This window comes from Amblyomma mixtum, chromosome 6, assembly GCF_055824585.1.
Source record: "Amblyomma mixtum isolate Tamu chromosome 6, ASM5582458v1, whole genome shotgun sequence".
NCBI classification, from domain to species: domain Eukaryota; kingdom Metazoa; phylum Arthropoda; class Arachnida; order Ixodida; family Ixodidae; genus Amblyomma; species Amblyomma mixtum.
Window position 1 is genome coordinate 124,530,102 of NC_143017.1, and position 16,292 is coordinate 124,546,393.

Consider the following 16,292-nt stretch of genomic DNA (forward strand, 5'->3'; position numbering starts at 1 on the left):
AGAAGAAAAAAAAAGGAAAAAAAAACTACAGTCAGAGATCATAAGTCACAAAAAAAAAAAAAAAAAAAAAAAAAAAATTCAGGTGGGCAAAAGTAACGAATCGACAACATTCTGCAGTCAGGGTACAGTTGACAGCTTTGAAATAAAACTTTCCAGGGACGGGCACTTGACCACGTCATCAGGTAAGGCATTCCATTCACGGACTGCTTGGGGGAAAAATGAGTACTTAAAAGTGTTGCTGTGCGCCCGGAATTCGATTAAATGCTTGGAGTGTTGTGTTCTAGTGCTGCGGTGAGCTGAGCGGGAAATGTAACTCTCACTGTTGATCTTAAAGGCTCCAGACAAGAGAAGATACATATATTTGATGCGTGTATGCTTGGCGCGACTACTAATAGTGCTGAGACCAGCCTGGGTGAGAAGTTCGGTTGGCGACTCGTGGCGGCGATATTTGTTATAGATGAACCTAACTGCCTTGCGTTGTATGTTTTCTAATTTGGTAATTAAATTATTTGTGTGTGGGAACCAGCATATTATGCTGTATTCTAAAATTGGTCGCACTAGGGATGTATAAGCAAGCAATTTTGTGTCGGGTGAGGCGAAATTGATGGAGCGCCTTAATGAGCAAAGAGCGGAAAATGCTTTGGATGTTACGTATGCTATATGCTTGTCCCATTTTAAGTCTGAAGAAATGATTATGCCAAGGTACTTATATTTATCGACAAACGTTACTATGTTATCTCCAATTTTATACGGGAAAGTGAGTGTTCTTTTTTTCCTTGACACGGTCATCCCAACTGTTTTTTCTAGATTTAGTGTCATCTGCCATTCCTGGCACCACTTTGATATTACTTCGAGATCGGCGTTTAATGTGATCTGGTCTTGTTTACTGTTAATGTTTTTATATATTATGCAATCATCCGCAAACATGCGAACAGTCGCGTCAATACCACTTGTTATGTCATTTATATATATTAGGAATAGAATCGGCGCTAATACCGTGCCTTGCGGGACCCCTGAAGTAACTGTTACGCACTCGGATGAACATCCTTCAAACTGAACAAACTGTTTGCGGTCAGAAAGATATGCTGTTATCCAGTCAGTAGTCGTATTAGTACCGAGAACGTTTTCGATTTTGTAGATGAGTTTGGGATGGGACACGCGATCAAAAGCCTTTGAAAAGTCGAGGAAAAGCATATCGGTTTGTCCGCGCATGTCAATTGTCGATGCCAAGTCATGTATGGTTTCCAATAGCTGCGTTGTTGTGGACAGGCCCTTTCTGAAGCCATGCTGGTTATTGTTCAGTAATTCATTCTCTTCACAATAGGTTACAATGTGTTTAAGTATTATATGCTCTAGGATTTTGCATACTGTACAGGTAAGGGAAATTGGGCGATAGTTTGCAGGGTTATTAACGTCTCCAGTTTTATGAATTGGAATTACTTTTGCAACTTTCCATTCACTGGGTACATCGCCAGTATCCAAGGATTTATTGTAGAGAAGGACAAGATATTTGGACATCCACTCTGCGTATCTACTACAACGGGCTTCATTTGCACGATCACTTTGAGTGAAGCCTCATGCAGTTCATAAAGCCTCTCATTCATACCGCTATCTTGAAGACGGCAAGGGAGATTCAACCTTGTTCACGTGTTAGCCAAAGATAGCGGTAGAGTCAGGTCGCTCCAGTTCTGTTCTTTTTATTGCGAAGCAATACTACATTAGCTACCACCTCAGCCCGTCAAAACGCGAGGCGGTGGTAGGCACGGTTGACCTTTAGCATGACGTCTGGTGTGACGTCACACCATCTGTGTAAAAACGGGGCCCCATCTCACGCCGTCGCGATGCGAGGCGGTAGGCACGGAGCGGCGCCCTAACTCCCGCTCCTCTCACCAGGGGCGCCGCGTTCGGAGTGACGTCACACCATCTGTGTAAAAACGGGGGCCCGGCTCGAGCCGTCGCAGTGCGAGGCGGTAGGCACGAAGCGGCGACCTAACTCCCGCTCCTCTCACCAGGGGCGCCGCGCTAGGAGTGACGTCACACAATCTGTGTAAAAACGGGGGCCCGGCTCGAGCCGTCGCAGTGCGAGGCGGTAGGAACCGACGGCTCGAGCTAGTACGGTAAGGCACGTATTGCTTCGCAATTACCAGGCTTAACCAAGCTAAGCCACCACCAATTTTTTTAGACTGCGTGTCTCAGCAGGATCTTGTAATTTTCGCAGGAATATGCCTCTCAAGTGTTTAGAAATGTTCTTATGGCAGTCGGCTCCGGAATACTTCCACCAAATAACAAGTTGAAATAAAGCGCGCAAGAAGCGAAAAGATATGGAAATAATTTGTTTTGGATATTGCCTTGAAAGTACAGGCTTAAACCATCTCTCAACACAGTGTTTGATGATTGAAATTAAGAGGGTTTCAAATTGGGCTAGTTGGTAGTTAACATGGTCAAACATACTTGCGCACGAGAGTTTGTGTCGTCCCTGTTTTGTCCCGTCTCTTCAAAAGTGCAATTATGTTTGACGATGATGGAAAGCCTGGAGCACTTCCTGTTTACTCCCTTTAGCACAGCGAGCAGCCGATGTGGCTGAGAAAAACGATAGCGAAACCGAAGAGATATGTTCGCAAAGAAGAAAGTGACAACACCTTCTCTCCCTTGAAAAAAAAATGAAAGCCCGAAGCGGGACCCCTCACAACGCTGTCAATAAAGAAAGCCTGGAAAGCCTTCTATTCACAGAGGCAAGGTTCTTCCCCAGGGAAATGTGTCTTCGCAAGAAGGGGACGTGCTTGGTGGGCAGCACGTGCAAACAATGAGGAGACGAACCACCAAAACAAGGATATGTACGAGAGCAAACCTTCTCACCAGAATTTTTTTTTACACCCTGCCCGACGAGGCTAGTGCGTACGAAGGCGCCCGCACCGGGCACAGACTGTGTTATCCATGCTGCGCGGCTGGCATTCAGTTTTCTAAGCATGCTTTGTTGCACCCACACCACGTCTCCATCGGTTCGACAGAAGCGCAAGACGGAAATTGCATTCCTGTCACTGGCTTGTCCCGAGCAGGTGTTTCTTGGTGTAATTTTTTGTTTCGTTACATGTTTTCTTTTTTTCATGAAACCCTGAGAATGGGAGGAAAGCACTTGTGAAGCTGCAGACCCGGGGCTCCAGTTGTAATCTCGCTTCCTACCCTGACCACCCAAGCCACGAGCGTGGCACAATCACGAGCAGATCCCAGAGCAGACCCTACAACCTTCGTATTACTGCTTCTTTTTGTAGATCTAGACATCATCTCACTTCACATGTAATGAGGTTTTTTTTAAAGCTTAGCATTTTGTGTGTATAGCGCGTCATTCTAGATAAAAAAGACGGAATATTTGGAGTCTTCATTTTCATTTTTTTTCTCCACACTATTTCTTCCATCTGCGCTCCGCTATTGTTGTGCAGTACCCCTTTAAGGCACTTTGTACGCAACAGGGTATACTGCGAACTCGCGGCTGTTTAGTGCTCTAGCTAACACTAATTTCTTCGCTTCAGGTGATTTTAAGACCCTTTATTTTGCAAATAGGACACTTTTTTATGCCATCTAGCGAACACGGCGAAAAATATTTCACTAAACTTTCACTTTGGCAGCATGTTTTCCGCCATTTTCTTGCTGATATAATTAGCCAACCGCGCTGTTTTCTTTCTTTTTTCTTGCGTATCCTCGAAACACAAAACCACTGCACAATCCTTAACGTGTTGATTGCATGAATGGTGGTGTTTTAATGTTGGAGTGTCCAACTGTTCCGACAGTTTCTAGATAATTTTTTACACCCTTGTATAAAATTAAACACTGGTGTTTTTCATTAGAAAACAAACGAATTACTTTTCTTGGGCTCTGCATGTTATCACAAAAACGGCGCATTTATGAAAAAAAAAAACTACCGCCGCGCTGAAGCGATCTCGCCAGCTCGCGCCGTTAAAACATGGGAGAAGGAAACCCCGGAGAGCGCCTATCCTTGTATGTGTTGCTGCCCGTAGAGCAAGTTTGGTGCCATTTACATTTAATTCGATTTCGAAAGACTATGCGCAGTCTGCACGGTTTGTGACGAGCCATCTTTCTTGATTGACTAGTGTACTTAGCTGTTATTCTACTTTTCACTTTGAACGAAGCATCTGTTCTTCAGACCTCCTCCTGCGGCTCGGCCCAAACTCGGCACGCGCGGAAGCCGTTGTCGATGATAAAGAGCCTGCGCCCGCGGTCATATATATGTCAACTCCAGCACGCCGGCGGCACAGACCACGTCGGCAGCGTTCGCTTTGCTTGTTGCCGGCACTGCTGACTGCAGTTTATGGCGAGAAACAAACTGAAACACTAAGGAAAGACGCCCTGCAGTGAAAAAAAAAGGAAAGGACATAAAGTGTAGGGACCATATCTACAAAGTCGTTCGCTCTTGCGTCTTCGTACATTTAATCCCCGGGTAGGTGTCCAATGCACCTTTGCTAGTTAATAATCACAGCCAACGAGTTCATACGTTGACACCAGGCGACCGCTGAAACACCGGCTAATTTCCAAGCCAACTAAATACGCGATTTTTCGAACACGCTGTGCTTTGTCATTGACAGAAACTGCATAAGGGGGCCATCAAGACGGTTAGCAAAAAGACGAGCCATCCTGAAAATGGATCCTGAGCCAATGCTCCAGCGAACAAGGAATGGAAGTCGCGCACCATTAAGTTTCGCGTATGTTGTTTCATCACTTTGGATGCTCCAAAACTTTCTTGTTAAACACAGTGCAAGCCCACTGATGTTCTTACTAAAGCCGTGGCGGGTGCGTAAAAGATCAGTATGGGCCCTTTACGGGATATGAAAATTTAGGCTCGTTCCAGGCGCTCTACGGTTTGCAGTTTCTACATAAGGTCTGATTGAAAAGTAAGGCCTACTAACACTTTACTCTTTACTTTGCTCTTCACCGTCATCTCAAGGCATGAAAAACGAAATTACCTTGGCTCTGATTCCTGGCATAACATTCCTGCGGGCAATGCAGTGTGCTAGGAATAGAGGAAGAGTTCAAATCTATATTTTAATCCTGCACTCTGTGCTTATTTTGTTGTTCCTAATACACCTTGTACAGTGTCAACTTCCGGCACTGATATTGAGAATGAGTGGCTGCTTCAGGAAAGTTTTTATGATGATGGGCCCTGGTAGGCAACGATAGACTTTATTGCGCCTCTCGAAATGCCCAGAATTATGAAAACTAAACAGTAATGAAGCTACGCAGCTGTCGGATCCTTCTCGTTGGTTTTTCATGACTAGTTTAAAGTTGCAGGCTCATAACGTTCCACTGTACTTCTCACTGTGAGCCTTGCGCATGCCTGGCAGCCACTGATAAAACCGGTGTGCGTAGCCGCTTCGCGCATAGTGCTCCGGTGGCGTACAGCTTTGCACCAAGTTTGCTGCTACAAAGCTATTAAACAGTGGAGCCTGCATCGTATAACGGGCGTCGCTTACCGGCTGCATACATACTAAGCTAACTGTTTGTTGGAAATTTTTAATCCCGGAGCCATAGAGACACTGGTTTGTGCAGAATGGGACGTAATCAGACACTGCGCCGGCTCTCTCGAATAAACATCCATACTAGTTAAAACAAGGCAGCTTTCATGGGCCGATATAAGGTAGAAGTGGTGCTGATTTGGCTGGCAGGTTTGAACTCTCGAGCGTGGCGTCAATTGTTCTGCGGAACAAATATAAAACGTGCCAACCTGCAGAGAATAGTACACTTTCCACCATGAACCGAAGAGACTAATGTTCTTGCTTTTGTGAACTAAAAACGATATTTCGCAAGCTTATCGGCGTTGTCTTGTTTGTATTTGATTCATAGAAACTTCTAGCACTAGCAAAGGTGATGCGGAACGAGTTGCGTATTTAATGACTTTTGCCGGTAAAACAATAAGTCCCATGCATAAATAGAATGCCGCCTATAATTTCTTTTTTTAGTATGGACAAAGCTACTGCATTTCGAACAGGACCTTAATGAATGACACTGCTACAAAGCTATTCGCTTCATGTTTAGTGGCTTGTTGATCTTGAGATCGCTTTGTAAATGATCATTCAGGTGCTCCCGCGATAGTTTCTTGCTTTCATTGTCGTTCTCATGCCTGCTTCCAATCTTGTTGAAGAGCACTTCGCTTGTTCAGAACAGAAGAATTTGTTATTGAACTCATCGGTAGGCGGAGCATGTTTGTCCTCCGCGCTTATTTCCTCGGTCCTCATTTCTTTGCTCTCTGACAACGGCTGTCACATTCGTGCGTTATAAATTATGTGCCAAAAAACTTATATGTTATTGCCTAATACAGCGCCAAAAGTACGCGTAATGACAGGCGGAAGATATTTCAGCTACAAGAGGTGCACTTCATAGCAAGCCGCCCTAGGCCATTGACTTAAAAACAGAACAAAGCTGGCAATATATTCTAGATTAGGCTGTTTTTCGCTAGAAATGCAGGATTGCAATTCTCCTAGGATCGAACGTTATTATAAATTCTGTCAGTTTGCATACTCAGGAGCAGTGCAGTTGCGTACACAGTTTTTTAATTCATGTTTAAGGCTTTAAAAACAGCTTGTTGCTTTTAGTTCCAGTTGGAATGAATGCACACATTATATAATGGCCCATAATAGTCCAAAATTTGTAATTCGTGGAAGCCAATACTCCGCTCAAGCACGTGGTGTCAGAATAAGGGCTGCCAAAGTGTGATCCCAATTCCAATGCTGATCTTTCGGTCCTCAGCCGGCGTCATCCAGAGAGCTGATTCTTTGAGGCTTATGCGCAATCTACCACGCCCCCAAGAGACAGCTCCGATGCTTTCTACCTTCTATGCCAACGATTGGAAATCAATATTCGTGTTGGCGGCTGTGATTGCGATAGCCGCGACGTGCCCGCTCATACAGCCGCCAATTCCACTTCTCTGGTTTCGGCCAATGCCGTGAGAAATTATTTGGCCTGTTGATGCCTTTTTTTCTGGCTTGCTGCAACACCATCGCATCGTAACAACAGGCCTTTGGAAAGACAGCTCACGCAGTGTTCAGTGCTCGTGGATAGTCTGGGGATTCGCTGTCTATTGCAGTCTTCCGGAGCGCGTGCCTTCTGTTCCCGAGTGCTCTTCACGGCTGACTTCGCGTAATGTCACCGAGTCAAACGCTCGCAAACCTCACTCAGGAGCACTTAAGTCAAGCTTATCTGTAGAAAAATTTTTCAACAGGGTGCTTCTCGCTTCACTATATTTTGCTTATCCTAGATTTTTGCAACCCTTGTCAATACAATCTAAATTCCAGGACGAAGCATGATTTTTGGGGGGCGGATGTACTGAACAAAAACGATTATGTGTTTGGATTGCTTTCAGGTTCTTATTCGCTTATATTAACGAGAACTTCATGTGTGGAGATTATCTTGCATGTTTACAGAATATTCACGCGGAGATTTTGTCTTACTGCCCTTTGCCTCTTTGGTGCAAAAGCTCCGTCGCGCACAACGAATGAAAGTGTCAAGCTATTAAAGCTTGGAAAAGAAGAAAATAAAGGCAAGGGCAGTAAAGTTTGCTAATCGACCACTATCTGAATACCGCACTCGGCCACATACCCCTTCTAACCTTTCTCTCTTCTTGCTGATCTTTCCTAAGGGAGCGTACGGGCGTAGCGCATACTCTTCATAGCCTCTACGGGCGGACAGCCATTCTGGAAATATTCCTTTACCATAGCCAAGTAACCTGCATTCAGTTGCTTAACAACAGTGAAGAACTTACCCTAAATTTAGCTCGTAGCTATGTTAGCCGAAACTCCTTATCATCAAACTGCGGATAAAGAAGCATAGGCGTGATTTAAATTTCCGGCTAGAAAAAACAGCTGCCCCTAGGTTACCCATTCTCTTACAAAACACTAACGACATCCAAGAGCGCGAAGAAAACTTCATTACACACGCGCTAATATGCTTTGCAGCTGCGGTCGAATTGCTAAACTCTCATCAAATCTCCGACCCCCTAAAACTGCTTTAGGCTTAAGTACAACTCAAAACATGTTACTTAATTACTCTTCTCAGAACTCTCACGCAACTGCGTCGTCTATTCTGGGAGGGCTGCTTCGAGAATATAGCGGCACTCATAAAAGTGTTTGTACGCCCCTGGTGCTGCACATCATGCGAATATTACATAGGATTAAAAAGCCGTCTTGCAACTCCAGACTTGGTTTAAAAGTCAAACTTTTTTATTTTCCTTCTTAATGCTACTCGTATCCACGCTCGCATTTCATACCGTCGAAAATATTTGCATTCAAGTTGCAAACACTTCAAAACGGCTTAATATCAGTTGGTTCGGACGTAAATCAATATATCGCCGAAATAAGCCTTCTATAAACACCGAATTTTCGATATTTTCGTGACCCGTATTCAAAGTTACGATCATTAGAGCTGGGGCCACAGAAAGGTACTCATCACAAGCCGAAAACTTCTTAACGCTGGTTCACTTGCCGCTATCATTTATATTCCTATTACTGAGCATATAGGCGCATTCCATCAGCGTTTTCTTTTAGGCGCTGCAGTGGCTCAGTGGTCATGGTTTTCGGCTGCTGACCCGAAAGATGCGGTTTCGATCCCAGTCCCATCATCATCATCATCAGCCTGGCTATGCCCACTGCAGGGCAAAAGCCTCCCCCATGTCTCTCCAATTAACCCTGTCCTTCGCCAGTTGCGGCAACCGTATTCCCGGAAATTTCTTATTCTCATCCGCCCACCTAACTTTCTGCCGCCTCCTGCTACGCTTGCCTTTTCTTGGAATCTACTCCGTTACCCCTAAGGACCAGCGGTTATCTTGCCCCAGGTGGTCTAAGTTTCCGGAGCCCTTCACTACGGCGTCCCTCATAGCCTGAGTCACTTTGGAGCGTTAATCCTCATAAACCAAACCAAACCATCAGTCTACCTTAAATGGCTGCAACGCTTACTGGCACAATCGCTAAACCGAAATTTTTATTCTTTTTCTTAGCCACCTCAGCGTTCGCAGCCATGCAGTCTAGCACAGAAAGAGGTTCAAAAAGATTGAATGTAAAAAAACGGGGTTAATCGAGATTCCTGTTTCAGTTTGGTTCTCTTTTTTGTATACCTGACTTAGCGGAGTTCCGAAATTTCGTCACCACATTACGGAGATTAAATGCAAATGCGACACAGGGTACTTTGCGCAAGAGGCGGTGAACGCATCTGAAAGCATTTTGCGCCCACGGAAGGAAACCATCCCATTATGCAGCACTCCGCTCAAGCCCCGTGATTTTAACCGAACGGCCCATGCGCCATTAAGCCTAGCTATATTAAGGAGCAACCACATGATCAAAGCATTCAGAGAATGCAGCTTTCAGGAACTTATGAAGCGTCATGTCTTCAATTTTTGTTCACCCGATTTCCTGAAGTGGGACAGTTTTAATGTGCAATATTACAGTTTCTTTGTTTGTTTGTTCCTTCGCAGGTTGGTGTGTTCGCATGGTAACGGCTTCGGAAGGCAATAACAAAAGTGAAAATGAAGGCCCAACGCTAGAATACTAATAGAGTTCCTCTTTCATGATCACTCGTGTCTGAAACAAAAGGAAATACTACTTTTAGATTGTTACGGTAAAGAGAAAAAATAATCATCAAAGAAAAACAAAACCGAATGGGCGAGAGAACGGGACAAAAGCTAAATGGAATATCATAGGATGTCAGTAAATCAAAAAGACTCAGGAAAGAGAGATGTAGAAGCGAGGAGTCAACGGTTGTCGCTAACGATGGCGGGGTAGAATTCCAGACTGCTCCGCTACATCAGTCTTCAGCTGCCTCCACGTTTTTTTATTAAATCTTCCTTTCCTGCACAGATCGTTTTCATTTTACATCGAGGGAAGCAGACGAGTTATGGCTGTATTTAAATACATGATAATGTTAGAGTAGAGTACATTTTTGCTTGCTTTGTGCTAAATACGTATCTTTCCCACATCACAATGTTGCCGGTAACCTAGCCGTCAGGTACTACTTACCTAGCCCAGCCTCCGTTACTACTTTACTGCAATCCCTGGCTAAGTTTGGTGCACCGACCGGAACTTCTGCGCCTTGTAGAGAAAGTAACAAGAACATTGTGATTCCTTTCTTTTATAAAGACACATGCAGTCGCACATACGAGTACTTCTTCGCTGTAACTCTGTTCTCAATGCCATTATTAAAAAAACTGTTCTCGAGTTTGGCATGGCAGCGCGCAGGAAGCCACGGCAATACGAAGGATGCAGTTCCGCGTCAAAGTCCTCGTGAGTGGTTCGCCGCCTGCAGGCCACCGAGTGAGGAACACTGCCACACAGCAGTGCCGCTCTCTCCGTAAAACATATTGAGGTGCTTTCTGCGCACAGTATTTCTTCTCTCGCTACTGCCTCCCGTTTTTCACCCTACTGATAGTGAGGAAAGAACGCCCGTCCTAGATGCGACTGCATAAGTTTCGATAAGTGACCTAGTGAAAATTGTCGGCTGTGCCTCGGTTCTTGAGTTAAGGAAAACCGCGCTTGTATTGTGCTCTTTGTGTCGTCTAATGTTCTTCAACCACGCATTTCTTGATAGCTTTGAGGTATAATATATTCACCACCGCTTTTCTCATCGCCAAAGTGCGTCAGTAGGCGCGCGAAAAATCTAGCGGCGTCTTTTCCTCTAGGATGTGGGTGACGCTTTGGTAAAATAAGAGGCTTGCGCGGTGACAGGCTAACGCTTGTCAGTTTTCGGGTGAAATTCTTCCGCACGTTTCCACTCTTCGGGGATGCATCTTCACGTGCACTGAACGCAGGAGTCAGCGCCATAATCTAAAGCTCTTGTCCAGCCAAAGCTTCCTTTTGCTCCAGTTCTTTCTCACCTCAGTTGTTGCTAGCATAACCTTTAGGACCTGATGCGTCAGCATCCACTAACATTGTAAGACAGTGCATAAGATAGAGCTTTTGACGTTGGCTATAAAACTAACAGACAGTTTTATGTTGTACGGCTGACAGTACCTGAAACATTTGTCGTGGTTCTTGTACGAGGTCGGTCATCCTTTTCTCACTATAGGGTTCACTGTCATCCTAACAGTGAAAAAGCTATGAAACCTTTCCCGTTTTCACAACTTATCCCTTTCCTCCTCCCAATCCATACAGATTAGCAGTCTTGAAATAAAAGGGATGGCGAATAAACATCGGACGCTGTTCACTGCCGCCATTATCTAGGAATCAAGCTTCTGTTTTCGGTATCACAGGCATTTAAATTTATCGAAGTTCAGTGTTCATGGAAAGAAACTGCACGGTGAATACTTGACGTCTGGTGTGGTATACCCACAACTGATGACGAAAAAAAGCTGCATGGATGGCAATAGCTCCAAGACAAGTTTCTGGCAAATCAATCTAATTACTCAATCGTTTAGTATTGTATCATAATGAAGAGAGTCATTTTTAAGGAAAAAAAGAGGAGTGTTATTCATTCACTTAATATCCTTCTGAGACCGTTATGCAGGAGTCTAGAAAGGAATCTACGTAGCGTCGCTTGCTTGCACAAACACTTATCACACAGCATTTAAAGGAAATGACACAGGGAGCTAAAATAATTTCTCGAGATAGCCCTATAGGCATGCTTAAAGGGCTATTACAGTTTTTTTTTTTTTGCATTTTACTAGTTACGTCTCTTAACATTGGCCTCCGGCGAAGCAGAGACCCTGGAAGCTTCCTGCAACGATCGTTTACAGCCGCTAAGATTGGTAAATAACGTTCCCAATACGTTCGTTGCCATGCTGGCTGTGTATTTTCGTCCCGCTGCTACGTAGAACGTTGTTTTTGTCACGTATGGCTTTCATGTTGTCCGAGAACGAAAGTAAGATAAATACATTACATGACAATGAGGAAATATCAAGGGCCAGGAAAGGTATATTTCAAATAACTTCCTGCCTAAACGCTTACAGCATTCCAACATTCTTAATCATTATCAGGCTACCCACACCTACTGAAGAAGGTTACCATCAAAACCCTACTTCCTAAATTTGAAGCCGTCCGAGGGATATGCAAACAAAAAGTGAAAAATAGCAGAATAAAATTATTGTGCCAATGGTCACGTCCGCAAACCATTCCAAAGAGAAGTAGTTCGAGGCTGCACTAAGTAGGGTATTGCTTGATGCAAGCGGTCCGTCCATTCTTTGGTTCCAATCGGCTCATGGCTTAAGCAGTGAGTAATTGACAACACGTAAAAATGAAATTTTGCACACCCTGATTGAGAGTAAACACTGCTAGAGTGTACTAGAACACTGCTGCTTTAGTTTGAATCATGCGAACTGTATCCGATGCTTTTTTAAGCACTTCACTGGCTTTGTATGGATACCTCTTATATGCCTAGACAAATTTTGTTTAGTAGTCAAGACGTCATAAACAGAAACGATACAGCACTCCATGAAAAAAATTAGACTTTGCTAGCGAAATACGTCAAACCCCTCTTAGCAAGCGATTGTACGAAATTTTACGCAAGCTGAACGACGTCAGTGAGGAAAGCAGCGATAAAAAAAAATGAGAGAACAAAAAACTCAGTACAATGAGCTTAGAAAAGTGCGGTCACTGGAAGAAATTCGCGCTATTTCATGGGTTCGAAACAATCTAGAGCGTGACAAGGAAATGAGGAAACTAAAACCAGCCGAAGCTTTGCTTATATGTACGTATATCTGGAAAAGAAAGCATAGTGACAAATGACGAACAACGATGCGGAAGAGTTCTGATAAAGATAACAGGATGACAAGGCAGTCTCCAAAAGGAAAACATCAGTAAAGGACTAAGGTTTGTCTGGCCACAGAAAAGGTGAGAAAGAAGCGTACTTGGACTCCCTCAGAAACTTCTAAAGAAATCAGCGGTAAATGAAAAGGAGAAGGGAAAAAAAGAAAGAACAGTGGGCTTGTACGCTCACATACAAAGGGGTCTCTCTTTTGCTGGTCAGGCCGCGTACTGGCTCGCGCGTGTATATAACCTTTTGCACACCGGGTATCCGGATCATTATTTCCAGAGCCGGAAAAACCCAGGCACGTGGAAAATTGGCAGCGCTTCCTGGATACGCTAGAGAAACAAAGAAGGTATCCGGCTGCTACGGAGAATGGAATCATTGCACTGACTAGAAAGAAGTGATAAAAAAGTCATGCTGCGAAAAGACAGCAAAAAGGCTTTGCAGCTTCCGGTTTGCTTGTATGTACGCTGGGGTAGCTGCCTGATATATTAAGGATTTTTTTGTCTCTCATAGCAGAGGCAGTACTTCATGATTTTTGCCAAGGCAAGGTTCAATTGGAGTTGGTTCTGGGTGTTCAGGCGCCATGTTTGCGCGTAAGCGTAATGGTTTATTCAGAAGCAGTTTTTTGTGACATTCCCGAAAGCAATTTTATCTCTCTTGGGGAATAAAAAAGAAATGGCTTCAGGAATCACCGAATCCTGCACGAAAGCAATTGGAGAAGGTTGCCGCTAAAGAGTGGGGACATTTCTGTCACAGCGTGTTTTTTTACTTCCGGCTGTTCGGAAGCAGCACATAAGTGGCACAAGGATTCGGAGAGACCTCTGACGCACCGCAGGAACGAAGCTACTTGCTACTTGTCGAGAAATAGTTCCTGCTGTACTTCCGGATGGTTTTAGGTTGCATGTAAATGCCGAGAGGAGTAGATGGAAATGGCGAAACAGAAAGCCTTTGGAAGTTAGGCCTGTTTAGGCAACATCCTACGCCAGTGCAAAGCAGAGTACTACTTGTTTTCAGACACTCTCCACGCAGCAATAACGCTGGGGAACTTACTTTTCTTAGTTAGTAGTTTGAATACGCTCTCTATCTTCGACAACGCATTGCTCCGTGGAGTGGGTTAACCTTGCACCTAGTTTAGGCGTACTTGGTGTTTCAGTGTTCTGACTTAAACAGGAACGGCTGCTGCGGAAAATTAGCCATGTTGACGCATTTTGCCTTTTTTTGCCAACTGCTTTCAGTCACAACCAATCAGAAAGAGATCTGTTTCTTGCTAGCGTACATAGACAAATAAACATCGCCTGGAGCTGTATTATAAGAGCACTCAACAACCGAGATCGCTCTGAAAGCAGGGCGTCTATTGGTCGCTGCAGACGCCATCCGCCTCCTATTGGTCGCCGGCTGGCGATAACCAATGGTAGCGGATCTTTAAGAGTGATCTCACTTGCAGGATGCTTTCTAAATATACGACCCCTGATGTGACCATCGCTTGCTTCTTCACTAAACTGGATCGTGCTGCATACGATATTGGGAAGACCAGATATATAGGCACGTATTTTACTGACTCTTATTGAGTTCTGCAGGACCTTTATACAATGTAGAGGTAGCCGCCACGGTGGATCAGTGGTTGCGGCCTAGCGGCTGCAGACCCGAAAGATGCGGGTTCGATCCAGGCCAAGGCGGGCGAATTTCGATAGAGGCGAAATTCTAGAGGGCCGTGTACTGTGCGATGTCAGTGCCCGTAAAAAAACCTAAGGTGGTCGAAATTTCCGGAGCTCTTCACTCCGGTTCGTTTAGAGTGGAATGACCCCCTTTGATAAGTTTAGGAAGCCGTATCTGGTTGGCTGGAAAGGTCCGGAAGTTTTGACCACCTGGAGTTCCTTAGCGTGCACTGACATCGCAGGACACGTAACTGATCTGAATCATGTAGCGTCTTATAGTTCTTCAGAAAGACAGAAAGACCGAAGAATAAAGTTTCTAAAAAGGGCCCTGAAACAAACAGGGTGAGAGAGAGAGAGAGAAAAAGGCAGGGTGAGCTCGAGATAAAACAGTGGAGGTGATGTGCACTTGCAGGAACAGCGAAATTCTTCAGCAATAATGGGAAATGCGTCACGGTCGGCGCCACTGTATAACCTTGCAGTGCGTTCGGCCATGCACTAACGAGGCGTGGCTCCTACTGAGCGCAATAGTACTTCAATACCAGCCATGGCACCGCCATTCCTTCTTAGGCGATCCATCTTTGGGTCTTCTAAACGACAGCAGCTAGGGTAGGAAAGGGATAAGAAAAATACTACCGAGAATAGGCAATGCTTATCAACGATACCATGAAAAGCCTTACGAGCCACGCTTTTACGTGTTTCCAAACGAGCAGTCTGGCAGTAGATTCGTCTCCAGAACCGGAGCCCCACTGATACACGCGCTTTCATTGAAGTCTCACTTTAAGTTGAAGCAAATATTGCATAAAAGGGGGCGTGCACGCAGTAACGTAACTCGAAAACTTCAAACCATACAGAAAAAAAGCAAGCAAAAACGAGCTCGTCGTTATTGCCGGCAGTTCTCAGACAAACGAGCTTCCTTTTCAATGGAAGCTTACAATTCATCACCCTCCAATGGCGTTAGTCCGCAGGCAGAAAATAGAGAGAGAGAGAGAGAGAGACAGAGAGAGAGAGAAAGAAGGTGCGTGAAAATAGGGAGAAGGGATGCCTACAACCAGGAAAACAGGAGCGGTACTCAATGAATGAAAGAATAACTCAAGTTGGATGTACGGGTTCCAACGTTCGCCGCTCACCGCATTCACAATGCTGTCCATTTCGTTTTCCGCAGAGACGTAGAGCGCTCCCTATCGCCCTTCTTAAAAAAAAGAAAGAAAATATACATTGCTTCTGCCTTTCCTTTGCCACTTTTTTTTTGCTTCATTTCCACTTTATAGCTTGCTTTTGATGTGCTTTTTTTTTGCAAACACTTTCACTTGATTACGCTGCGGCGCACTTTTGACTCAGTTTTCGCGGCCACCGCCCGGCATTCACCGTTTACTTGTTCTGCGAGCTTTCTTCCTCGTTTGCACAGTTTCCCGAAAAGGCTGAATAAAGAAGAAATTTACGAAAAGAAAAACAAAGAAAAAAATTCCCGCTCGACACGAGTGCGATACTTTGAATAGGAGCTGTCATCGAGCTTGATTCTATGTAAGCCCGACGGCTTCAAAGTAATTCTATTTGTTGTCAGCGGGCCCTGGGCTCAATTTCAGAGGCAGCAAATAAAGGCGCTGGGCTTATCGGTTGCAGTTTGTACCTCTTGCGGCGGTGGTTTTCCATCCACTGTATTACACATACGAACGAAAAAAGCGCGCGTTTGAACAAAGGTTGATTTTTCATGGTTTGGACATTTCAAGTTGGGGAACGTTGCGTAATGCGATGAAATAGAATGGCAGCATTGAGGTTCGACTAACTGGATACATGTGCGCGTTCTTCGTTTTCCCTTCCGAGAATCACTAGCTATACAGCATAATGCAATATTTCATTTTTTCTGCGCCTCCTTCCATGCTTTTTTCGGTAAACACATGG